The sequence below is a fragment of the Chlorocebus sabaeus genome, chromosome 2 (assembly GCF_047675955.1).
Source record: "Chlorocebus sabaeus isolate Y175 chromosome 2, mChlSab1.0.hap1, whole genome shotgun sequence".
Taxonomy (NCBI): Eukaryota; Metazoa; Chordata; class Mammalia; order Primates; family Cercopithecidae; genus Chlorocebus; species Chlorocebus sabaeus.
In genome coordinates this window covers 76,715,747-76,742,872 of record NC_132905.1, presented here as the reverse complement: position 1 = coordinate 76,742,872, position 27,126 = coordinate 76,715,747, and the positions used below count along the sequence as shown (strand labels likewise).

The 27,126-nt window shown below is 41.0% G+C and overlaps 1 long non-coding RNA gene across 1 annotated transcript; it reads right to left on the bottom strand.

The window, feature by feature from the left end:
- Positions 1-5,009: 5,009 nt before the first annotated feature.
- LOC140709856 (uncharacterized) lies at positions 5,010-11,103 on the bottom strand. The gene is made up of 2 exons (XR_012090636.1): positions 9,894-11,103; positions 5,010-9,772 (listed from the first exon to the last, which is right to left on the bottom strand). It is a non-coding gene; the product is annotated as an uncharacterized lncRNA (long non-coding RNA).
- Between the last annotated feature and the right edge of the window lie 16,023 nt (positions 11,104-27,126).

Genomic DNA, 27,126 nt, shown 5'->3' with positions numbered 1-27,126 from the left:
GTAGATTTTCAACACTAAGGGTGCAAGCAGTTGGTGGGTCTATGCAACTGGGGTCTGGAAAATGGTGCCTCCCTCTGCATTGACTCCAACCCTATACTCTCTTTCCATTCTGCCCAAGTAGAGGTTTACCATGAGGCTCTGCCTCTTGGAAAAGCTTCTCGCTGGACACCCAGGCTTTCTGATACATCCTCTGTAGTGTAGATGAAGACTCTGAAGCCTCTAGTCTTGTGCTCTGTGCACCTTCTGGCTTAACACTATGTGGAAGCCACCAAGGCTTGGAGCTTGCACCCCTGAAGCAGTGAACCAGGCTGTACCTGTGCATCTTTCAGCCATGGCTGGAGCTGGAGCTGCAGGGATGCAGGCAGCAGTGTCCTGAGGCCGTACACAGCAGTGGGGCCATGGGGCTGGCCCAGGAACCCATTCTTTTCACCTAAGCCCCAGGGCCAGTGACAGCAAGGGCTGCTTCAAAGGTCTTTGAAATGCCTTCAAGGCCTTTTCCCCATTGTCTTGAATTATTAGCACTGGGTCCCTTTTTATGCAAATATGTGAAGCCCTCTTGATTTTCCCCCTGAAAATCAGCTTTACTTTTGAACCACTTGTCCAGTTGGCAAATTTTCCAAAAGTTTAAGCTCTGTTTCTCATTTAAATATAATTTCCAACTTATGGTCATTTCTTTGATCACACATAAGAGCATGGGCTGTTCAACGTAGGCAGGACAACTCTTGAGCTTTGCTGCTTAGAAGATCATTCCACCAGATACATCACCCTCAAGTTCAAAGTTTCACAGATCTCCCAGGCAGGGTCACTGTGTGGCCAATTACTTTGCTAAGGCAAAACATAAAAAATCTTGGCTCCTGTTCCCAGTAAGTTCTTCCTTTTCATCTGAGATCTTCTAAGCCTGGCCTTCACTGTGTATGCTTCTCTCAGTCTTTTAATCACAACTATTGAACAAGTCTCTGCAATGATCCAAACTTTCCCTCATCTTCCTGTCTTCTGCCAAGCGCTCCAAACTCTCTAAGCTCTGGATATTACCCAATTCGGAACCTGCTTCTACATTGTCAGCTATCTTTGTCACAGGCTGGCAATGTGGTAAAAGAAGAAATGTCCATTATCAGGGAGGAACATCTAGAAGGTCTCCAATATTTGCATTAAATGAGGCCCAGTGCAAATAACCAAGAGATTGGGGGAAAGGTCTAGAGGCCATTTCATAGCTTCACTTCTCAGCATTAATTTTCTGTATGTACATAAGGAAAAGAATTTTAATTGACTCACAGTTCTTCAGGCTGTAAAGAAAGCATAATGGTTTCTGCTACTAGGAGGACTCAGGAAGCCTCCCAATCATATCAGAAGACCAAGGAGCAATGAAATGTTTCATATGGCAGGAGTAGAAGCAAGATAGAGAGAAGAAAGAGGTGTTATATCCTGTTATACCACTAGATCTCACGAGAACCCACTATCAGGAGATCAGCCTCAAGAAGATGGCACTTAACTACTGGTGAAGGATCCACCCACCACCCCATATCCACCCCCCACTGTTTGCAAGCAGAAGCCTGAGGCAGAGGCAGAGCCTCTTGGAAAACCTCTACTAGTGCAATACAGAAGGAAAACATGGTCTTGGGGCCTCCACACAGGACACCACCATCCCCCAGACACCAGAGTCATATACCCACCAATAGGTGTGGTATTATGCAGATAAACAAGTATCCACAATGGTCCAAATTTTCCCTCATCTTCCTTTCTTCTTTCAAGCTCTCCAAACTCTCCAACCTCTGGCTGTTACCCACTTCTTAACCTGCTATACATGTTCAGCTTTCTTTGTTGCAGCGTGGCAATGTAGAAGAAAAGAAGTTCCATTTCAGGGGAAACTTCAAGAAGGCTGCAGATGTTTGCGTTAAAAAGAATTCCAGTGCTAATAGCCAAAACGATGGGGAAAAGTCATTGAAGATATTTCATAGATCCACTTGGCAGTACTTGTTTACTGTGTGATCGTAATGAAAAGGGGTTCAATTGGCTCATGGTTCTGCAGGCTGTAAAGAAAGCATAGTGGCTTCTGCTTCTGGGAGGACTCAGGAAGCCTCCCAATCATACCAGAAGGAAAGCAGCAGTTAAATGTTTCATACAGCAGGAGTAGGAGCAAGCCTGAGAGAGGATACAGGTGCCACACCCTGTTATAAAACCAGATCTCATGAGAACGCACTATCAGGACATTTGCATCAAGAAGATGGTGCTGTTTGGCACCATAAGATGGTGAAGGATCTGCCCTGCAACACACCTCCATCCCCTACTGCTTCCAGACAGAAACTGGCTGCAGAGGCAGAGCCTCTCGGAAATCCTGTAATATGGCAGTGCAGAAGGAAAATAAGGGCTTTCAGTTGCCATGCAGGAGGCCACCATCCTCTAGACCCCAGATCCATAGACCTACCAACAATTCCCACCCTCAATATGGAGAAGCTACAGGCACTCAATACCAGCCCAGCCCATGAGAGCAGCCATGGGGGCTAACGCTGAAAAACCACAGGTGCACTGCCCTGGTAGAGCTTTCCCATCAGCCTCTGCCTCCGCAGCAGGCTACTTCCCCTTCCTACCACCCACCACCCTTGCACCACCCTATAGCCAGGCTACTTTTCCCCACCTTACCCACCCCTTTTTCCTTCCACCCCACCCCTCCCATCCATGATTATATAATCTCCCACCAGGCCCCACTTCCAACATTTGGGATTACAATTCCACATGAGTATTTCTAGGGGCACACAGCCAAATCATATTATGCTGAACTTGAGCCCCCCAAATCTCATGTCCTTCTCACAGAGTAAAACACAATCATGCCTTTTCAAAAGTTTCCAAAAGCCTTAACTCATTCCCACATTAACTCAAATGTAAAAAGTTCAAAGTCTCATCTGAGACAAGGCTACAATCTCTTCTGCCTATGAGTCACTGAAGTTAAAAGTGCATTCGTTTCTTTCAAGGTACAATGACGGTACAGGTATTGGGTAAGTTTCCTCAATCCAAAGGGAAGACATTTCCAAGAAAAATAACACAAATGGGACCACAGGCACAATGGACACCCAAAACCCAGCAGGCCAGTGTTCATTCAATCTCACAGCCCCAAAATCGTGAAGAGGACTCACTATCAGAAGGACAGCATCAAGGACATGGTGTTTAACCATTTGTGAAGGATCCACCCCACCCCTGCCTTTCACCCTTAACCCCACCACCTTCCCCTCAACACTCCCCACCCCAATACCCCCCAATTCTCCCCACCCTTCCCCATCCAAACTCCACTCTCCACCACGATTATATCACCTTCCACCAGTCCCCACCTTTAATATTTTCCATTATAATTCCACGTGAGTTTTGGGAGAGACAAAGAGATGAATCATATTTTTCTGCACCTGGTTCCCCGAATCTCATGTCTTTCTCACATTGCAAAATACAATGATGCCTTCCGTATAGTCCCCCAAATCTTAACTCATTCCAGCATTTACTCAAATGTCCAAAGCCCAAAGTCTTATCTGAGACAAGTCTGCAGTACCTTCTGCCCATGAGCCACTGAATTATAAAGCAAGTTAACTACTTCCAAGGTACAATGATTACACAGGCAATGGGTAAGCATTCCCAGCCGATAGAAAACAAAATTTCTTGAAAGAAGCATAAAACACAGATGGGACTCATAGGATAAATAAATGTCCAAAATCCAGCAGGCCAGTCACTCAATCCTACAGCTCCTAAATCATCCATTTAGAATCCCTGTCCCACATCCATTGCACAGGAGTGTGAGGGCTGTGCTCCCAAGGCCTTGGGCAGATCTGCACCTGTGGCTTTGCAGTGTTCAGCCTCTGTGGCTGCTCTCATGGATAGGGCTGGTGTTGAGTGCCTGTAGCTTTTCCACACTGAGGGTGCAAGCTGTTTGTGGGTCTATGAATCTGGGGTTGGGAGAATGATGCTTCCCTGTGTGGGGTCTTCAACCTTATATGTCCCTTCTTGGCTCCCCTAGTAGAGGTTTCCCATGAGGCTCTGCCTCATGGAAAAGCTTCTTCCTGGACATCCAGGATTTTCTGTACATCTTCTAGAGTCTAGATGGGGGCTCCCAAGCCTCTATTCTTGCTGTAAGCACCTGCTGGCTTCACATTATATGGAAACCATCAAGGCTTGAAGCCACCTCTGAAGCAGTGACCCAAGCTGTACCTGTGCATCTTTCAGCCATGGCTGGAGCTGGGGCTGCAGGGATGCAGCCAGCAGTGTCCTGAGGGTGTACACAGCAGCAAGACCATGGAGCTTTTCCAGGAAACCATTCTTCTCTCCTAGGCCCCAGGGCCTGTGACGGCAAGGGCTGCTGCAGAGGTCTCTGAGATGCCTTCAAGGCCTTTTTCCCATTGTCTTGGCTATTTGCACTGGGCTCCTTTTTATGCACATACACTGAGGCTTCTTGAATTTTCCCACTCAAAATCAACTTTTCTTTTTGAACACTTGGCCAGGCTGAAAATTTTCCAAACTTTAGGTCTCCACTTCTCATTTAAATAGAAGTTCCATCTTGAAGTCATTTCTTAGGTAACACATAAGAACACAGGCTGTTCAATGCAGACAGGACACCTCTTATGCTATGCTCCCTAGATGTTCATTCCACCAGCTACATCCTGAATCACCACCCCCCCACCCCCAAGTTCATAGTTCACAGATCTCCAGGGCAGGGTCACCGCGCAGCCACGTTCTTTGCTAAGGCCAGTCAAATGTAACCTTGACTCCTGTTAACAGGAAATTCCTCATTTTCCTCTGAGACCTTTTAAGTCTGGACTTCAGTGTTTATCCTTTTGTCAGCCTTCTGATCACAAGTATTTAACAATTCTCTACAGTTGTCCAAACTTTTCCTCATCTTGCTGTCTTCTTAGCTTTCCCAACTCCCCCGACCTCTGTCTTTTACCTACTTCTGAACCTGTTTCTACATTGTCAGCTCTTTTTGTCACAGCCTGGCAATGTAATAAAAGAAGAAAAGTCCATTTTCGGGGGGAATATTCACAAAGGCTTCAAATATTTGCATGAAAAGAAGCTGAGTGCTGGTTGCCAAGACAAAGAGGAAAGGGTCTTGAAGGCATTTCATGGCTCCACTTTACAGCACTAATTTTCCATATGATCATAAAGAAAAGAGGTTTAACTGGCTCATGGTTCAGCAGGCTGTAAAGGAAGCATAGTGGCTTCTGCTTCTGGGGGGACTCAGGAAACTTCCCAATCATACCAGAAGGCCTAGGGGCAAGGAGATGCTACATATGGCAGGAGTAGAAGCAAGACTGAGAGAGGAAAGAGGTGCCATACCCTGTTATATAACCAGATCTGATGGGAACACACTAACACGAGGACAGCATCAAGAAGATGGTGCTTAACCATTGGTGAAGGATATGCCTGCCACCCCCACCCCCTGCTGTTTCCAGGCAGAAGCCTGCTGCAAAGGCATGGTTCTTGGTAAACTTCTACTAGGGCAGGGCTGAAGGAAAATATGGACTTGGAGCCCCCACGCAGGTGGCTACCACCCTCCAACCCCCAGAATCATAGTCCCACCAACAGCTTGTACCCTCAGTGTGGAAAAGCGACAGGCACTGAACACTAGTCGAGTCCTTGACAGTGGCAATGGGGGATCAAACCTGCAAAGCCACAGGTGCACTGCCCTAGTAGGGGTTTTCCATGAGGCTCTGCCTCTGCAGCAGGCTACTACCCCTGCCTACTACCCACCACCCTCGAAACCACCCTACAGCCAGCCTATTCCTTCCCACCCTATCCACCCCTATTTCCTTCCACACCCCCCGCCCATCCATAATTCAATCACTCCCTCCCAGTCCCTCATCTTTCTGTCATGCTCCAATCCCTCCAAACCCTTCCAATCTTTGTTTGCTAGCCACTACTGAGCCTGCTTCTACTTTTTCAGGTATCTGTATAGCAGGTTGGCTATGTAGTAATAACGCAAAACCCAATTTAAGGGGAAAAATTGAAGAAGACTTCAGAAATTTGCATATTAAAAAGCCCTGTGCTAATAGCCAAGACAAAGGGAAAAAGGCCTTGAAGACATCTCACAGCTCCTCTTGGCAGTTTTACTTTTCTGTATTATTGTAAATAAAAGAGGATTAATTGACTTATGATTCTGCAGGCTGTGAAGGAAGCTTAGTGTCTTCTGTTTCTGGAAGGAATCAGGAAGCCTCCTAATTATATCATAAAGCCAAGGGAAGATGAGATGTCTCCTAAGGCAGGAGTAGGAGGAACACAGAATGAGGACAGAGGTTCCACAGCCTGGTAAACAACCAGATCACATGAGCACTCACTCACTCTCAGGACAGCATCAAGGGGATGGTGCTTCATCATTCATGAATGATCCACCCCCACACTTTTATGACTAAATCTTTTGCCACCTAGGCCCCACCTCTAACATTAGGGAATAGAATTCTGCATGAGTTTTGGTAGGGACACATGGACAGAATAGCCCCTGACCCCACGAATCTCATGTCCTTCTCACATTGCAAAATACAATCATGGCTTTCCAGCATGAGGCATAACTCATTTCAGCATTAATTCATTTCAGCATTAACTCAAAGTTACAAAGTCCAAAGTCTCATCTGAGTCAAGGCAACAGTCACTTTTGCCTATGAGCCTCGGAAATAGAAAGGGAATTCACTGCTTCTAAGGCACAATGATGGCACAGGCATTGTATAAGCTTTCCATATCCAAAAGGAAGACATTTTCCAGAAATCTTCTTATTTCTGAGACCTCCTCAGCCTGGCCTTCACTGTCCATGTTTCCGTCAGGATTTCTGTCACAACCATTTAACCAGTCTCTATGATGGTCCAAAAGTTTTCTCATCTATCTGTCTTCTTTTGAGCCCTCCAAACTCTTCCAACCTCTGCCCATTACATGGTTCCAAAGCTGCTTCCACGTTCTTGGGTATCTTTATAGCAATGCTGCAATCCTCATTTGCCATTTTCTATATGATTTGTTTTGAAAAAGAGGTTTAATTGACTCCTGGTTCTGCAGGGTGGACAGGAAGCACAGTGGCTTCTGCTTCTGGGAGGCCTCAGACATCTATGAATCATTGTGGAAGGCAAAGAAAGAGTGAGTAAGTTGTCTCACATGGCAAGAGGAAAACACGGAGAGTAGGGAGGCGACGTAGAGTTTTCAGTGACTAGATCTCATGAGAAGTCGCTCATGATTGTGAGGATGCTACAAGGGGATGGTGCTGAACCATTCATGAGAAATTTGCCTTCATAATTCAATCACCTTATACCAGGATCCACCTTCCACAATAGGAAATATAATTCAACAGGAGATTTGGTGGGAACAAACATGCAAATTACATCATCAATCTTTGAGTATAAAGACATCCACAGCAGGCTTTATCCAGTCAGCTTCTTGGAAAATCTTTATAGGATTTGAGGCCTATAGCACATACACTAAAATATTCATACTTCAAAAAGCAGTAAAGTGGTATTATCATTCTTCCAAAAGTTACAATGGTAGTTTAGGCATTCATAGCATGATTTAATTCATGTTTGCTACTGTTTCTATTGTATCATCATATTAACTGTTTCCTACACAATTCTGTATTCAGCTGGATTTCAGTTGATCACAAAACCATCCTTGTGCTACCACCAATAGCGGGCACTAGCTCTTCCCTCTAGTGTTATTCTTCTCTGTAGAATGAATCCTTGAAATGGAAACAGTCCACGATCGAATATCTAGTCATTCAACACTATCAATTCCTGGGTGACTTTTTGAAAAAACAGTATCTTTCGCTGCAAGAAATGCAGCATCTGTGAGTCCATGTCTCTCACTCGAATTGGATGAAAGTGGTGAATTTCAGCCAAAGTAGCCAAAGAAATTCTGTTCCTGTGATTCTGACATCAACAGCCTCTGCACCTCTGTCTTCACTTCTGTCACAGATTGCCGGCTCTCCGTGACTTTGGTAAGAGCGTCCTTGTGCATGTGGATGATGTCCAGGATGTTGGTCTGGTGTCCCTGAGACAGCACTAACAGGTCCATGACTGGGTCCAGGTCCTGCCTGGGTTGACTGGCAAAGAGCTCACTGATAGTGTGGAAGGCCTCTATGGTGAAGTGGATGGCCTGGTCCAACTCCAATGCCTGGCTGAGCCTGAAGTACTGGCTGTCTGCCATCTGATGCTCTTTCTTAAAGCCTGTTACCATCATCTGCTTGCATGTCAACTCACTGGCTGTGAAGTTGAGCTGAGTGCCCTGTTGTCTATCTTCTTGGTGAAGTACTTGAAGCTGTCAGTCTTGCTCTTCCATTCCTAAATGTTGAGGGTCACTCGGGGTGGGCTCAGGGACAGGAAGAATCTGGGACTCACCATCTCATCCTTCTCAGCCTTCCTCTTGCCCTGTCTCCAGGCTGTCTCTTCAGTGCTGGTGGGGCACATCAGGAAGTGACAAAGGATGTGGCACCGTGCCCACACCCAGAAGCTGGCCATGTGGTTCATCCACCAGACTGGGCCCTTTCTGCACTTGAACATAGATGCCACTTCACCACTGATGCCTTCAATGCTGCCAGGGAGATCTTCGCCAATCAGCCCAGGCAGGACCTGGACCCAGTCATGGACCTGTTAGTGCTGCCTCAGGGACACCAGGCCAACATCCTGGACATCATCCACATACACAAGGAAGCTCTTACCAGAGTCCTCCTCAGGATGGCCTGTGGTCTGCCTCATGGCACCCAAGAAGCCCACAGTGCTGTAGGAGCCCTGATGCATGGGCTGGAGCCCCAAAGGCAGTGCACAGCCTGCTCCTGAGCCTGCTGCTCATATCCTCTATGTGGCTCCATTTGCAGCACAGTTGTTGCACTGAGGCCTGTGCATGCCAGGCAAGGCCAAGCTGGCTCAAAGAGCAACCAGCCACCTCTGCAAGGGTGTGCCAGGAGCAGGTGGACCAGTCCCCAACTCACTGCCAGTCAGGGTCAATCAGTTACTCTGCCCTGGAAGCAGGCCCCCAGTGCCATCTGCTTTTCCTCAGGCCTCCACTTCACCAGCTGTCAGGTGGTGGTCACTCAGGGTGTGGGAACCTGGCCATCCCTGTTTTCTTGAGTGGGTGAGGTTGGTGGCTGGTCCACCTGCTCCTGGCACACCCTTGCAGAGGTGGCTGGTTGCTCTTTGAGCCAGCTTGGCCATGCCTGGCATACATAGGCCCTGGGTACTGACAAGCTGCTCTGACTGAGCTTGTCCTGTCTTGGGCCAAATTCTAAGTCTGGCCAGGGCCACAGAAGGATGTGTCCCCTGGGTGGTAATCCTGGCTGCTGCAGGGCCGTGCATGGTGCCTCTCCCATCCCAGGGCTCAGGATGAGGCCCGACTGAGATAGGACCCTTTACGCATGGGACTTGTGCCCCAGAAGGTGGCCTCTGTCACAAAGGTCGAGTGAGAAGATGTATGGCATGCTGCTGGCTGCCAGGGCTGTTAGGATGACACATTCACCCTTCCTTCCAGGGACCTCAAAGTGACCAGTCTCGCCTTTAAGAATGACTTCTCAAGGCCCAGGAGTCATCTGGGGCTGCAGAACAGCTGGCCGCATGCTGTCCTGGCTTCTTCCACGGTGTGCTGGTCACTACCCACCAAGGGGAGTCACAGGCAGGCACCATGCAGGGCGCTTGTCTCTGGACCTGCGTCTTGGTTATCATGGAGCCAGACTGGGCCTGGTGATAGGGCCCCGATGGAGTTATCCTGGTGGTCCTGGGGGTGTCGAGTGGTCTCTCGCGACGACCCCTGCCCAGGAAGGAATCTAAAAACTAGGTTCCTACAAAACAATTAAAATGTTGTGTAAATAGCCCAGTAATAAAGTTTTATAATCTTTTAAATCATAAAATTTGTCCTTAAGATTTTATGGTTAAATATTCTCTTGATTAGATGTGGCTTACCAGTGGATTCTGTACAAGAAAGTAGACGGGTGAAAGTGTCCAACATAGCAACAGCTGGAAAGAAAAACAAATAATTATGTTCTTTACCTAAAACACTTCAGTTAACTCAGTGTGATTTTAAAAACTAAAGAGTTGAGAACTTTATCAGAGTTAATAAGAATGAGAAATATGTATGTACATTTACAATACAAAATCACTATTAAATAATTTACACATGGCATTAACTCTAATTGTGTTTAAATATCAGAGCTTTTTTATTCTTTATTCATCTACTCAACAGACATGTGCTAAGATTCTAGAACCAGCACTAGAATTTCAAGATGAAGATGGTATGGTCCACCTCCCAACAGTCATATGCTATACCCTAAAAAAACAGACAAGACAATGTCCATATAGAGTCATGGATACATGAGAGGTATACAGCAGGGCACTACTGGAGCACACAGAAGGGTCATCTATCACACTTTTATGCCAAAATCATGGGCTTTCTGGTGGAGGAGATACCATAGGTTGATACCTGAAGGACAAGGAAAAGCTCATCAGAGAGAGGGAAGAGGTGCAGGCAAAGAGCCTGAGGTGAGGAAGAGCCCTGCAGAGTTCCGCTCCCTCCAGTTTCGCACTAGAGCAAAGGGCAGAGCGCAGTAAGTGGTGAGAGACAAGGCTGAGTAACTTGACAGGAATCACATTGACGTGGGTGTTTTTATTTCATGGTGAAAAAGTTGGAACTTTTCCTGAGAACAGACGTAAGCCAATGACAGAGTAAATGACAGGAGATTTAAAATGTCACCTGTCAAGTGACTGCCTATGAAGGGTTATTGCTCAGCTAAGTATTTCTGAATGAGACTGAGGTCCGTTGGCCTTCAATCCCTACCAAAACCCTGAGAACTTGATGATGCCTTTGTTTTCTGAGAATCGTTTCAGGGTGCTGGCTGACAGTTCCATGAGGATGGCAAAACTTAAGAAAGTGTAGAGCCAGTGGAAAAGAGATGCATAGACTTCTTGGGAATTTTTTAAGTTATGGGATGTGATGAATTTATGGTGCACAAGGACAGTCTTCTCTGTGGAAGTTTTTGTTTTCACATCTTTCATTGGATGTGTGTAAGAAGAGAAAAATACTTAACGTGGTATCTACTAACCCAGCAATGAGAAGGAATACCATTTTTTATTAAATTTTATTTCTAAAATAAACCTAAATTTAAGGAATAAATTTTGGCAACATACTTCTCTTTGTTTCTCTAATTATTTGTTCTACACGTTCTGGCTCCATCTAAAATAAGTGAAAATAATAATAATGTTTAAGTTAAACAAGAAACATTATCATGAAAATAATATATCACTTACAAATTGTGGCCTTTAGTATTTTTAGTGACTAGACATAACTTGAAGTTTGCTTCAAAAGAAAAATAATCACATACATAAAGTAAATTTTCTACTTATTTTAATTTAGATAACAGAGGATGTATCTGTGTAATGCTGCTTAGAGTAATCAGACAAAAATACAGTTAATACTGGTCTATTGCATAGACATAATTTTAGAAAGGTGGTGTTTATTAGTACAAAGGTTAAACAATGGCCAGGTGTGGTGGCTCATGCCTAGAATCCCAGCACTTGGAGAGGCCAAGGCGGGAAGATCACGAGGTCAGGTGATCGAGACCATCCTGGCCAACATAAGGAAACCTGGTCTCTACTAAAAATACAAAAATTAGCTGGGTGTGGTGGCACACACATGTAGTCCCAGCTACTTGGGAGGCTAAGACAGGAAAATTGCTTAAAGCCAGGGGTTGGAGGTTGCAGTGAGCCAATATTGCACCACTGCACTCCAGACTGGCAACAGAGTGAGACCCTGTCTCAAAAAAGAAAAAAAAAAAAAATTAAAGTCATCTTTTACAATGAATGCATTACTTTGAAATTTTTAGCAGAACTCTCCCCTTTATAAAAGTTTAATCCATTTTTTTACTTCAATAAATTTTATCTTAAAAAGAAATTTCTATTCTCTACTTATACTAAACTTTTTTATGATAAATTTTTCTTTTTCTTTTTCTTTTTTTTTTTCTAGTTTGTATTCTCAATTAAGGTGGTACCTGTGGAGGTTTTTTCCAAAGGTATATTGAGGCATGCCAAGATTTGGAGTACAATTGAACCCATCACACAGGTCATATGAGCATACAACCCAATAAGTAGTTTTTCAACCCTGGGCCACTCTGTCTCTCCCCGTTCTTATTTCTCAGTGTCTATTATTCCCATGTTTATGATAAATGTGCACCCAATGTGTAGCTCCCACATGAGTGAAAGCAGGAGATATCTGGTTTCTGTTTCTGTGTTAGTTTGATTAGGGTAGTAGATTCCAGCCATATCCACGTTGCTGCAAAGGACCTGATTTTGTTCTTTTCATGGCTGCAGAGTATTCCATTGTATATCCATTGTATATGTAGATGGAATTCTCCAATCTAGCTTGGATTTTCAATCTACCTTGGATGCACCTGGATTGACTCCATGTCTTTGCTATTTTGAATAGTGCTGCAATGAACACACATGTTCATGCATCTTTATGTTACAATGATTTATTGTCCTTTAGGTATACCCCTAGTGTAGTAATGGGGTTGCTTCATCCAACGGTCATTCTTAGTACTTAATTTCCAAACTGCTCTCCATAGCAGCTGAACTAATTTATATTGCCACCAACAGTGTGTGTTTCCTTTCCTCCACAGCCTCCCCAACATATATATATGTGTGTGTGTGTGTGTGTGTGTGTATGCTTTTACTTTTTAACAAAAGTCATTCTGACTGGTGTGAGATGGTATCTCACTGATGTTTTGTTTGGCATTTCTCTGATGATTATCAATGGTAAGCATTTGTTAATGTGCTTGTTGGCCACTTACATGTGCTATTTTGAGAAGTGTCTGTTCATGTCCTTTGCCCAGTTTCAACAGTGTTACTTATTTTTCATTTGTTGATTTGCTTAGGTCTCATGGATTCTGGATAATAAGCATTTGCTGTATCCATAGTTTGTGAATATTTTCTTCCATTATTTAGGCTGTCTGTTTAATCCAGTGATAGTTTCTCATGCTGTGCAGAAGCCCTTTAGCTTAATTAGATCCCACTTGTCAATTTTGTTATTCTTTCAGTTGCTTTTGAGGAGTTAGCCATAAATTAATTGACAAGCATGATATCCAGGAGAGCATTTCCTAGGGTTTCTTCCAGGATTTTTATAGTCAGAGGATGTACTTTTATGTAAGAAAGGCACAAACTTTTTTTGTTTTGTTTTGTTTTGTTTTTTGAGATAGTCTCCATCACCCAGACTATAGTGCAGTGGTATGATCTTGGCTTACTGCAACCTCTGTCTCCTGGGTTCAAGTGATTCTCCTGCCTCAGTCTCCCGAGTATCTGAGATTACACATGCCTGCCAACATGCCTTGCTAATTTTTGTATTTTTAGTAGAGACGGGTTTCATCATGTTGGCCAGGCTGGTCTCAATCACCTGACCTCAGATGTTCCACCTGTCTCAGCCTCCCAAACTTGTAGACCTTGGGACTACAAGTCTGAGCCACCGTGCCTTTAAACATGGAAAAGGAAATTAACATTTTAGGATTTTGTTTAATTCATAAAATGCAATTAAATTGGATTCTACTAAATAATAAACATCCATATGTGGTAAAGTGTTTGGATGCCAATCATTCAGTTGTCATTATGGGTGGGAAGAGTTGAGATGGTGCAAATAAACTTTTTTTAAAAGTTTTTCTTTTCTTTTTGTTTTTTTTTTTTTTTTTTTTGAGACAGAGTCTCGCTCTGTTGCCCAGGCTGGAGTGCAGTGGCCGGATGTCGGCTCACTGCAAGCTCCGCCTTCTGGGTTTACACCATTGTCCTGCCTCAGCCTCCCGAGTAGCTGGGACTACAGGCGCCCACCACTTCGCCCGGCTAGTTTTTTTTTTTTTTTTGTATTTTTAGTAGAGACGGGGTTTCACCGTGTTAGCCAGGATGCTCTCGATCTCCTGACCTCGTGATCCACCCGTCTCAGCCTCCCAAAGTGCTGGGATTACAGGCTTGAGCCACCGCGCCCGGACCTAAAAGTTTTCATTTTCAAAATGGAGTCTTGCCCTGTCACCCAGGCTGGAGTGCAGTGGTGTGATCTCGACTCACTGCAACCTCTGCCTCCTGGGTTTAAGCAAGTCTCTGCCTCAGACTCCCTAGTAGCTGGGAATACAGGTGCCCACCCCTCACCCGGCTAATTTTTTTTTGTACTTTAATAGAGATGGGATTTCATCATCTTGGCCAGGCTGGTCTTGAACTCCTGACCTCGTGATACACCTGCCTCAGCCTCCAAAAGTGCTGGGATTACAGACATGAGTCACCGTGGTGTCTGCTGCAAACAAACTTTAAAAGTGACATGGGCTGGGTGCAGTAGCTCATGCCTGTAATCCCAGCATTTTGGGAGGCTGAGGCAGGTAGATGACAAGGTCAGGAGTTTGAGAACAGCCTGGCCAATAGGGTGAAACCCTTTCTCTACTAAAAATACGACCATTAGCTGGGTGTAATGGTGGGCGCCTGTAGTCTCAGCTACTTGGGAGGCTGAGGCAGGAAAATGGCTTGAACCTGGGAGGTGGAGGTTGCAGTGAGCCAAGATGGTGCCACGACACTCCAGCCTGGACAACAGAGTGAGACACTGTATTAAAAAAAAGAAAAAAAAAAAAAAGGTGGTAGTATGCACCACAACTAAACTAGAATTAATTAGAGAGTAAGCCAAAGCATCTCAAAGTATATCATCAGTTATCAGGCAATAACAAGCAATTTCTAAAACCTAACTTAAATGCAGCTTTTAAAGACATTTTAAATGTGTCAGTTTAGTCACATGTATTGAATAAAGTTAGCAAATGAGTATCTCTTGAAAATGAGAGCTCCAGGGAATTAAAAAATGTGAAGTTCCCATTTCCTTTTTGTGTTAACATAGCTAATTATGATCTTCACTTAACATGCATAAGTCAACAGAACAACTCAGTATTTCGCCAAATTACAAAGAAGAATTATATTAGAGAAATGAAAGCCAAAAGAGAAAGGATCATATAACTAACCTCAGTCAAGTAGTTCTTGCAGTTATTTGAAGTCTGTGGGTTTGAAGTAGGAATTCTGATGGGCATTTGGGGAATATATTTTCTGTTGAGTCCTCCACTAGTAAGATTTCCAACACAAGGTGACTCTGGGTCTCGCCTTGTAGGAAGAGTGCTGAGAAAATGTTGCATCCGCTCTTTCTCCATAACGAGCTTGGTGCTGATCATTGCTATTTTCTTATTCGATCTGTAAAGACAGCAAAGACAAATGCTTAGTATTTCGTTTTTCCTTAAATAATTCTTAATGACTTGCAGTTTTTAAAACGTTGCCCTGAGAGTAATCCAAAGTACCCACTAAACGGTGTTTTCACACCAAAGATGTGTGAGAGCATACCTGTTGTAAGTAATTGTAATTTTAAAACCATTCTAAAGAAGAACCTGTGTTTCTAAGGTAATTTATACTGAACAAGCAGTTCAAACAAAGTAGACAGGGGAGAGAAATGGCTGTCAGTGATGCACGGTTCACCAGGTGAAACTTGCTGCTTTCTAAAATGGCTCCACTTGTGAGATTCTAAAGATTCCATTAGAAATACTTGTATTTAAAGGGTAACTATGTGGGAAAATGAATATGTTGATTTGCTTGAGTATAAGAACCACTTCACAGGAAATAATTATATAAAAACATCATGTTGTACTCCTTGATGTAGGTTAAGAAAACTAAAATGAACAAAAAAAAAAAACCTAGGAATAGTTGTGTTTAGTAAAGAAATTTTAGGTTTCACCCTTGCACATTTCACCCATTATCTGGGAACAATTAAACATTTGGCACTGAGGAAGAACTCAGAGCAACAGCTCCTCGGGGAGAACTAGATGGTGTGGTTGGGGATAAAAAGAGCTAAAGCAGCGCTGAAGGCAATTAGCCCCCAGCACTGTGACCAAGGCACTGGAGTGGGGGGCTTGTTCTTTCTGCCTTCCACACCAATCTTCAGGCTGAACAAGGTGTTATTTTTTAACCACTTTGTGAATTACACTTCTTTAAATTCCTTGATAATTATTCCCTATTTCACAAGGATGCCTTTCTGTAACACCTTGAAAATGTTACACAAATAGTCTTTCTTGAGACACCCTCTATTGATAATACTAAAAATCACAATTAAAAACGATTGTGCCCAGAGTAGCAGTACCACTCGACGCTTTGGGTGTAGGTTGTGATCTACTGAAAAATAAATTAAACTCATTAATCTTTCTATTTAGGGAAACTCTGACAAGTAATTTTATAACAAGATCGTTTTATGAATTATAAAGCTTCAAAAATACTTAGTGACAAAAACTAACAGATCAGATTAACTACATGAGATTTTTCAGAGGAAAAAAGTCATACAAAACCAAAAAAAAAAAAAGAAAAAAAGAAATGGGACAGACATTATCCTTGACTAATATTTTAAAGGTAAGATTATTTACTAACATTATTTTCTATAATTACATTATCAAACTAGCATTCACTTCATACTAATCTCCTGAAGCCATCTCACTAAAAATTATGTTTTCAAAACAAATTAATGAGCTTAATTCATTTCCTACGAGTGTATGTTTTGACTTACTTCGTTAGTTTTTTTGACATGGAATTGTTAGCTTTCAATGCTGCTGCAAAGGCTTCCTTATATTCTTCCAATTCGGTTGTAACCTCTTCATAAGCAGTTTTCATTTCGGAGAATTTACGTTCCACATCTTGAAGTGTGAGTTCCTTCTTATTTAGTGAAGCCATGTTATCCTTGCTTAACTGCTCCAATTGTTTTTCATGTTGTGCTTGTGTCTAAAACGAATGAAAAGAATAGATTTTTAAAACAATTATAACCTAATTACCATATGTTTTTTGCCTTTCATTTTGAGTCAGTGATTCAAAGAGCAATTTTGAATATGTTAAAAAAAAAGAGGCTGGAACTTAACATATTTATCAGCAATATCAAAAAAACTAATAACTGAATTCAGAATTAAGTCTGATTTATACAAATTTGAAATCATAATTATGTTACTGTTAATGTAATCTGGTCATACAAGAAGTAATAGAATCCATTCATAATTTTAAAAAGTGATCAAAGAACAATGTAGCTTAAGACCAATTCAAAAGTATCACATAATTTCTGAATCACAATTTTTTCTTATGCCAACTGGTCTTAATCATCAAATGACTCCATAGTGAGAATCATTACTCTGAAAGATTGATCTTATTATAATAATAATGGAAATTTAAATATTTAAAAGAAAAAATAGATGCCATTTTTTTCTAGAACTCTACAAAGCAAATTGCTACAAGAGAGGCAGAAGACACACATTATATACATATCCTTAATACAGTTTGCAGTGAAATAAATGAAAGCATATTACAGATAAACTTACCTGATTTACAAAACTAACCTGTAAATGGATTTCTTCTAATTTTTCTATTGCCTGCATTGCCTTTTTATCTAGCTCTGATTTATATTCTTGTACTTTGCCAAGTTCTACCATATTGTTTTCCATATGGGTCTTAAGATTTAATATTTGTTCTTTTAACATCTTTTTATCCTCCTCAAGTTTTTCACATTCCTGTTGTACTTTTCTCATAGATAATAACTCCTGTTGAAGCACTTGATTGTCTTTCACCAAATTGACACATTTTGATGATACAGCTTCCTTCTCTGCCATAAGATCATCAAACTGCAGGAATAAAATAATATAGTTTGATATAGGCTAAGAATAATCTAATACAAAACCAATAGCAAATTTTGAAAAGTATTTACTTGCAATAAAATGTTATCTGTAACACAGTAGATTCTTCAAATGTAAAGCCTTAAATTACTCTGAATTTTAAGAGCAAAGTTAAAGCTACCATGAGTCACAAAAATATATGCTTTACTGTCATCATCTTTCCAGAGAACTTTTGCACTTCATCTGACTTTTATTTTCCTGATAATACATTTCTGTTCCTCCTTCAATGGCACTAAGTGATCTCTCAGTGAAAAGTGTCTAACCCCCTCCCTCATCCTCACTCCCCATAATATGTCAAAACAGTGTCAGACATATCATAGTGGGTGATTTAGGCCAAAGTCAATAAATGGCTCTGGGAATAAGACTTTGAAAATAATTTAATACGCTATACTAGGGATGGTGCCTCATGCCGGTAATCCCAGCACTTTAGGAGGCTGTGGTAGAAAGATCACTGGAGGCCAGGAATTTGAGATCAGCAAGAGCAACATAGTGATACTCCCGTGTCTCTATACATATATATATGTGTGTGTGTCTGTGCGTGTGTGTATGTGTTTGTGTGTGTTTAGAGAGATATATATATAAAATATATATTTTTAAAATTATCTGGGTATGGTGGCTCATGCATGTAGAGCCAGCTACTTGGGAGACTGAGGCAAAAGGATGGCTTGTACCCAGAGTTCAGGGCTGCAGTGAATTATGACCACACCACTGCACTTCTGCCTGGATGACAGACAAAGACCATATTTCAAAAAGACACAAAATAATGAATCCTGTAAATAAGGATTCTGATGCCATAAGCCTTTCCTTAGACTGCAAATGTTTCATGACAATTTGAATTGCATTTTAAGAAGTCATGATTCTTGGGGTAAAGGCCATAGAATGCAGCACCCAGAAATAAATCCACATATTTAAATCCAACTGATTTTAGACTAAGGTGCCAAGAACATACATTGGGGAAAGGACAGTCTCGTCAAATGAATGGCACTGGGAAAACTAAATATCCATATGGGGAAGAATGATTCTAGCTTCCTCTGTAACACCATATAAAAAAGAAACTCATAATCAATTGAAGACTGAAATGTAAGGCCCCAAATTATCAAACTACTGTAAGTAAATATAGGGAAAATGCTTGAGGACATTAGTCTGCACAAAGATTTTTACGGGTAAGACATCAGAAGCATAGGAAAAAACAAATGATAGGCCAATGGTACTACATTGAGCTAAAGAGCTTCTGGCCAGCAAACAACTGAGTGAAGAGAAAACCTGTAGAGTGGGAGAAAATATTGTCAACTATTCATCTGATAAGGGACTAATATGTAAAATGTGCAAGAAACTCAAACAACTTGACCGTTAAAAAAAAAATCTGAGTTCAAAATTGAACAAAATATCTAACTATACTTGTTTTTAGAAAAAAGAAATACAAATAGCCAATAAATAGATTTTAAAATGTTCAGTATCACTAATCCTCAGGGAAATATAAATCAAATCTACAATGTGATATAATCTTGCTTCAATTTGAATACATTGCTATCATTTAAAAGATATAAAAATAACCAGTGCTGGTGAGGCTCCAGAGAACAGGAAACTCTTACATGCTGTTGGTGGGAAGGTAAATTAGTGCAGCCACTACAGAAAACAACACGAGTTTTTCTCAAAAATCTAATAACGGGACTGCCCAGGGACCCAGCAACCCCACTACTGGGTATTCAGGAAACAGAAAAGAAAACAATAGATCACAAGGATACCTGTCCTCACATGTTTATTGTAGCACTATTCACAACAGCTAATGTATCAAATCAACCTATATGTCCATCACCAAATGAATGGACAAAATACTGTGGTACACATACACATTGGAATACTATTCACCATATAAAGGAATTAAACCCTGTTATTTGTGGACATGTGGATCAGTCTGAGGGATGTTATGCTAAGTGCAGATAAATACTGCACATTCTCACTCATGTGTGGGAGCTGAAGAAAACCTGAGGGCTGGGTAACATGGCTGATGCCTGTTATTTCTTAGCACTTTAAAAGACCAAGACAGGAGAATCACTTGAGGCCAAAAGTTCCAGAGCACCCTGGACAACACAGGAAGACATCTCTACAAAGTCAAAAATCAGACAGGTGCAGTGCTGCATGCCCATAATCCCAGCTGCTCAGGAGGCTGAGGTGTGAGGATCATGTGAGCCCAAGAGTTTGAGGCTAGAGTGAACTATGATCAAACCACTGTCTCCAATCTGGATGACTACAGTTGCCCAGAGCCCAGACTACACTAGCAAGGTCCTGTCTCTTAACAACAACAAAAAAGCTCACAGAAGTAGGAGAGGGGAGGCTGGTTAATGGATAGAGAATTACAGTTAGATAAGAGGAATGAGTTCCGGTGTTTTGTGGTATTGTGGGGTGAATATGGCTATGATTTATAGTATGTTTTTTAAAAGTCAGAAGATTTTGAATGTTCATAAATCAAAGAAATGAAAAATGACTGAAGTAGTAAATGTGCTAGTTAGCTTGATCATTACACACTATGTACATGTATCAAAATGTCACTCTATGGCCCATAATTATGTGTGTATATATATATATACACACACATGTCAATTAAAACAAAAGCGAGGCTATATTCATCCCATTTAAAAACAGAATATGGGCCAACCTTATTGACTTCCTTCTAATGAATAGAATGCAGTAAAAAGGATGCCATGTGGCTTCCCTATCTCAGACTGCTTTCCCTTCGAACGCAGCCCCCAGATTGTGAGAGAGATCAGGCCACAAAGACAGCCTGGCAGTGCCAGTGTCAGTGTTCATGCAGCCTGCCCCAACCAAGGTTCCAGCCAATAGCCAGTATCAACCATCAAACACGTGGGTGAGCAAAGCTTCAGATGATTCCGTTTCCCCAAATGATCAGCTGTTCCTAGAGAAGCTGAGGGGAGCAGAGACAAGCTCTCCTGGCCAAGTTTTTTCCAAACCACAGGTTCATGAACAAACGAAATGTTTTTCTTGTAAGTCACAAAACTCTGGGTAATTGTTAGAAAAATAAAGGTTAAAAGAGAAAACAGGAAACATAACTTGTGTAGCAGAAAAGAGTCTCCTTTAAAGTAGGATCTAAGAAATGTTGAGATTTATTCACTGATGGCAAACATTCCTGAGAAGCAGCAGATAACCAGGAGAGAGACATAAGCTGCTGAGGAGGAAGTTTTCCTAAAACCCCCTTCAATTATGAGCTCTGATAACAAGGCCAGGGTGTCTCCTTACAATTTCCCCTCAAGTTAGGAGACCAGACTGGGAAGCAAGGAGACATATGATTTGAGCAACAACTAGAAATACTTGGTTACATAACCAAAATCAGACATTTACCTGATTTCAATGAACTAAAATTCTAAAAGAAGAAGCTTTGAGTATTTATTAATGGATCTAGTGTTCAATTTTCATTTTCCTTTTCTCAGTGAGGAAATAAGGAGAACATTATGGAATGATTTTTAGTCTTCAAAGAAGTAAAATAAACAGCGTGCTTTGAGTGCTAAGACATCAAATGTAATTTCTCCTTCACCTTACTTCAAGCTTGTCTGTATGGAGAAGTTAAGACCATCCCATCTCTCTGTTATGCCACAATGTGTCTCTATAGCACAAAACCTGGCTCTGAAATTTCTGAAAGTCAAAATACTAATCTACTATGTGTCTCTGATAAATTGCCTGAACATTACCTGATTTTGAAGTGCTGCACTCCTAAGACTTTTTCTTGGAATGAATTAAACTTTATATTCCAAGAATCATCTACTGAGCTAGAAAGCAGAGCTGTGCATCTCTGTTTCAGCAAAAGGAGGTCAATACAGGGAACTGTGGTTTCTGAGAATGCAAGATTGGCACCAAGAAAAGTATTAGCCACAGTGCTACCCAAGAGAACCAGCTACTAGGTGGAAGGAGGATCTGCGAACTGAAAGATGATGACTTCACTTGATTTCCACTGAGGAAAGCTGGCGGCTCAGACTTAAACTTCTCCTTCCTGGATGGTAGACATCTATGGAAGATTCTATGAAGTACAATGAATTAGCAAAACATAATGCACCAAATATTAGACTATGTCAGCCGATCCTGTGATCAAAACTTTCCGCAAATATAACTATAGAGTGAGGCAATGGAAAAGAGACTAAAGGTTGGAAGGGAGAAAAAAAGAAATCGAGTGTGTCTTGTAAGCCTGACTTCCCATCATGTCTTAGAGTAAGTAAGGTATAAGCTGGCCAGAGATGTCTTTGAGACACAAAAAGTGAAGTTAAAGATATTCCACTAAATTTAATTTTTATTATGACATAAGACATCTGGTAATATGCAATATGATGGAAAAAAACTCCTCATTAAATTCGATTTTACCTTGGCATAAGAATAGAAATAAACAAGCTAAGAGTTGATAATCTAAAAATAAACCCGCACATTTACAGTCAATTGATTTTATACAAGGTTAACAAAAGAACAGAATGGGAAAAGAATAGTCTTTTCAACAAATGGTGCTGGGAAAACTGGGCATCCATATGCAAAAAATAAATAAAGCTGGATCAAATATCTTATTTAAAAATTAACTCAAAACAGTCAACTGTAACAGCTAAAACTATAAAACCCTCAGAAGAAAACCCTGGCATAAATCTTTGTGACTGCATTTCGCAGTGTTTTCTTAGCTATGACTCCTAAGGAAAAATGGATTCAATGGACTTCAAAATTGAAAACTGCTGTGCCTGAGAAGACAATATCAAGAAGTGAAAAGGTAAGACACTGCGTAGAAGAAAGTATTTGAGAAGCATATATCTGATAAGGGACTTACATATATAGGACATATAAAGAATGTCTGCAATTTATAAATAACAAGATAACCCAATTTAAAAAATGGGCAAAGATTTTGAATAGATATTTCTGCAAAGAAGATATAAAGATGGATAACAAGCACATTAATAGATGCTTAATGTAATTAGTCATTAGGAAAATGTAAATCAAAACCACATGTGGTATCACTTCACACGACAGGATGAAATCTTTGTTCAATAAAAAAGAGGAAGTAAGTGTTAGGAAAAAAATGCAAAGAAATTTAAACCCTTTTCCAATGCTGCTGGGAATGTAAAGTGGTGCAACCACTTTGGAAAACAAACTGGCAGCTCCTCAAAAGGTTAAGCATGAAGTCACCATATGACCCAGAAATTCCAGTCATAAGTATATACTCCAGAAAAATAAAAACATATGCAAGCACAAAAACTCATACATAAATGTTTACAGCAGCATTATTAGTAGGAGTCAAAAAGTGGAAACAACCAAAGCGTCCATCACGTTTGGGTGGGAAAGAACCCAAAGGTTCATCACCTGGCGAATGGATAAATAAAATGTTTGATGTATCCATACAGTGGAGTATTACTCAGCAATAAGAAGAAATTAAGTACTGATACTGTATTAGGAGGAGACAGCAGAATGCCTAGGCAGTTACGGAAGGGTCCCCGGAGAATCTTCAAGCAGTCCCACAAGTGTTTACACCAGATGTTATGTGCAGATAAGGGAACCTGGACTTGTCTTGCCTGGACATGCCGGCAGAGGACTGGAGGCCTACAAGCACAGGGGGGATGGGGAAGAGTCACCAGGAATTCCCGCCTTATACAGGGGAGGAGCCTGACCACTGCAGCTCATGTGCTCCTGGTATTCAATTGTGAGGTGGAAACCTGTTTGCAGGACCCCTCTCTTTGCTGAGCACTTTCCTTTCACTTAATAAATTCTGTCCTCCTCACCCTTCAATGTGTCTTCATGCTTAATTTTTCCTGGTCATGACGGAAGAACCCAGATTTAGCTGAACTAAGGAGCAAAAACCCTGCATCAATACCTGCTACAGCACAGATGCAGCACGAAAAATTATGCTAAGTGAAATAAGCCAGTCACTGTAGACGACTTGCTTTTTATTTCAGAGGCTTATAGGCAAATCTATACAAAGAAGGTGGGTGGTTCCCTAGGGCTGAGGGAGGAAGGGGAAACTAGTGAAGATGGCTAAATAATGTGGGGTTTGTTTTTAGGGTGATGAAAATCTTCTAAAATTGATTGTAACGAGGACTGCATAACTCTCTCAAAAGATGAAAGTCAACGAATTGTATATTATAATTAGTGAATTGCATGGTGTGCTCATTATTTCTCAATAAACCTGTTATCCTCCACCTCAAATTAATTTAGTACTAGTGATTTTGGTACTAGTGATCTGGAGACAGATGTTGCTTGGTTTCAGATCACTGGCCAGAGGTCAAGGCCTAAGAGAATCAACCGCATGTCCTTTTTATAGAAAAAAAGATTGTTTTTGTTTTTGTTTTTGTTTTTGTTTTTTTTTTGAGACGGAGTCTCGCTCTGTCGCCCAGGCTGGAGTGCAGTGGCGCAATCTCGGCTCACTGCAAGCTCCGTCTCCCAGGTTCACGCCATTCTCCTGCCTCAGCCTCCCGAGTAGCTGGGACTACAGGCGCCCACCACTGCGCCCGGCTATTTTTTTTCTATGTTTTAGTAGAGACGGTGTTTCACCATGGTCTCGATCTCCTGACCTTGTGGTCCGCCCGCCTCGGCCTCCCAAAGTGCTGGGATTACAGGCGTGAGCCACCGCGCCCGGCCAAGATTGTTTTAAAAACTATTCTTTTCATTAGTATCAAGTCAGTAAAATTAAATGAAAAATCTTTCTTTTACTGCTTAAAGCACTGAGAGATTTATATTGAGGAATAAGACCTTGTTTTCTTTGGCCCCAATTTCTATCCAAAGGGGCTGGGAATCACACGCTTCAAACTATAAAATCTCATCAGATGGGTTTTATTAACTCTTATAATGTGGCTCACTTTCTAACCCGATTCTGGTCCAGCATCACAGAGAGAAGAAGCTGAAGGAAATCAAAATATTTAACCCCTAAATATATTTTTTGACATATTTTGAAATGGCTGCTGCAGGGCCAAGAGATTGAAATGGCCTTCATCAATGTAGCCCAATCTCTACCCTTCTAGGTCTTCCCAGTTCTGGGGAAGATTAACTAAGAACCTGATGCATTTAAAATCTGAAAAGATATATTTATTCTCTATTTCCTCAACATATTTTGGCAGAATTTGGGTTTTTCCATTATTAATATTTTCCCAAATTATGTGATTTTTAATCCCAAAACCGATTTAAAATTACCATATGTTGGAATATAAATTACTCTATTATAAAGATACATGCATTTGTATGTTCACTGCAGCACCATTCACAACAGTAAAGACATGGAATCAACCCAGATGTCCATCAGTGATAGACGGGATAAAGAAAATGTGGTATATATACACCATGGAATACTATGGAGCCATACAAACGAATGAGGTCATGCTCTTTGCAGGGACATGGATGAACTTGAAGCTGTTATCGTCTGCAAACTAATGCAGGAACAAAAAACCAAACACTGCATCTTCTCACTTTTAAGTAGGAGCTGAACAATGAGAACACACGGACTTGGGGAGGGAAACAACAAACACTGGGGCCTGTTGGGGTCAGGATGGAGAGCATCAAGATCAATAGCTAATGCCTGCGGGGCTTAATATCTAGGTGATGGATTGATAGGTGCAGCAAACCACCATGGCACGGTACACGTTTACGTATGTAACAAACCTGCATGCCTTGCTCAGGTAATCTAGACCTTAAGATAAAATAATTTTTTTAAAAAAAATTACCTTATGGTTTAGCTTCTTAATCAGAATATCCATTTTCAGTTTGTCTGTTTTTAAGTCTCCATGGAAACCAAAGTCTTCATTTCCAAATACATGTAACATATTTATTGTCCTTTCCAGGAGTTTCTTATATCTGCAAAAATGTACATAGTTAGAAAGTCAAGTATTTTTAAGAGTAATTATTTAATAATTGTTTGAAAAGATGTTATGTTATGGCATATCAGAGAAACAAATCTATAAACTATGATCCTTTCAGTTTCAACTGAACATAGTTTGAAAGCATTCTATATGAAATTACAATCTTAGATAAATAATATGAAGAACAATGTATGGCATACATGGCAGGTAAAGTGATATTATAACCATACATTTTGTTTTGTTTTGTTTTGAGATGGAATTTCACTCTTGTCACCCAGGGCGACGTGCAATGGTGTGATCTCGGCTCACTGCAACCTCTGCCTCCTAGATTCAAGTGATTCACCTGTCTCAGCCTCCCAAGTAACTGGGATCACAGCCGTGTACTACCACACCTGATTCATTTTGTATTTTTAGCAGAGATGGGGTTTCACTGGTCAGACTGGTCTTGAACTCCTGACCTCTAATGATCTACCCACCTTGGCCTCCCAAAGTGCTGGGATTACAAGTGTGAGCCACCACACCTGGCCTAACTACACTTCTTGTAAATAAACTATTCATATTCATATCCATTCTTGTAAATAAACTATCCATGTTGGTATGCTAAGTAAAATAACCTATTACTAAATATAAGCCATAACCCAGAGGTGAGTAACCAAGATAAAAAAGTAAAACACATATGTTTGAAAAAGACACAAAAATACATTTTGATACCCATTGACTGCAGTCTATAAGAAGAAAAAAAAGTACACACAAAAAGCATCAAGGAGATCATTCAATGTAGAAAAAGAGAAGAAAATATCTTTAGTATCTGTGTTGAGGAGAAAAAGGAAACAGGCAGTTTTAGAAAAAGGGAAAGGGGCAGAGAGATGTGGGATGATTTAAAGACTTTGAAGAAGAGATCTAGAGATCTTTGCTGACATAATGTCAACAAAATGAAAGAGATACAAAACCATGTAGAGAAAGGCAATGTCAGAAAAATGTCGATTAGATTCAAAAACAAACTTAAGTGCTCAGTAAATAAATAGAGAAGTAGCTGTGTTCAGGGCTTCAAAGACATATTCCATTAAAAAAAAAAAAAACAAGTGATCAAAACGTGAATGCTCATTTTACTTTTTCTTTAAGTTTTACATATATTTTTATATATATATGAAATTTATTTATGTAAAATAGAAGTTTTATAACATGTATACTTCATATATACAACGGAGGTACCGTGTAAATTAAGTAAACTTCCACGATATGTTTTATATCTAAAAGAAAAAGAAAGAAGCAGAAACAAAATATAAGCTACATATCAAGATAAATTTTGATGTTAAAGAATGACACAAATAGGTCTTTAAAGAATTTGAATGCAGCAGAGGATACTACAAAGGGAAGAAAAAATGACCACAGACAGCAAAAATATCTTCAGAAATCAAAATTCAAGCTAGATAATGAAGAGTGTACTTGACATTATATGTCCAAGGCTTTGTCATTGTTTTCAAAATCATTAAAGAGTAAGTGGCCAGGCGCGGTGGCTCACGTCACTTTGGGAGGCTGCGGTGGGCAGATCACGAGGTCAGGAGTTCGAGACCAGCCTGTCCAACTTGGAAAAACCTTGTCTCTACTAAAAATACA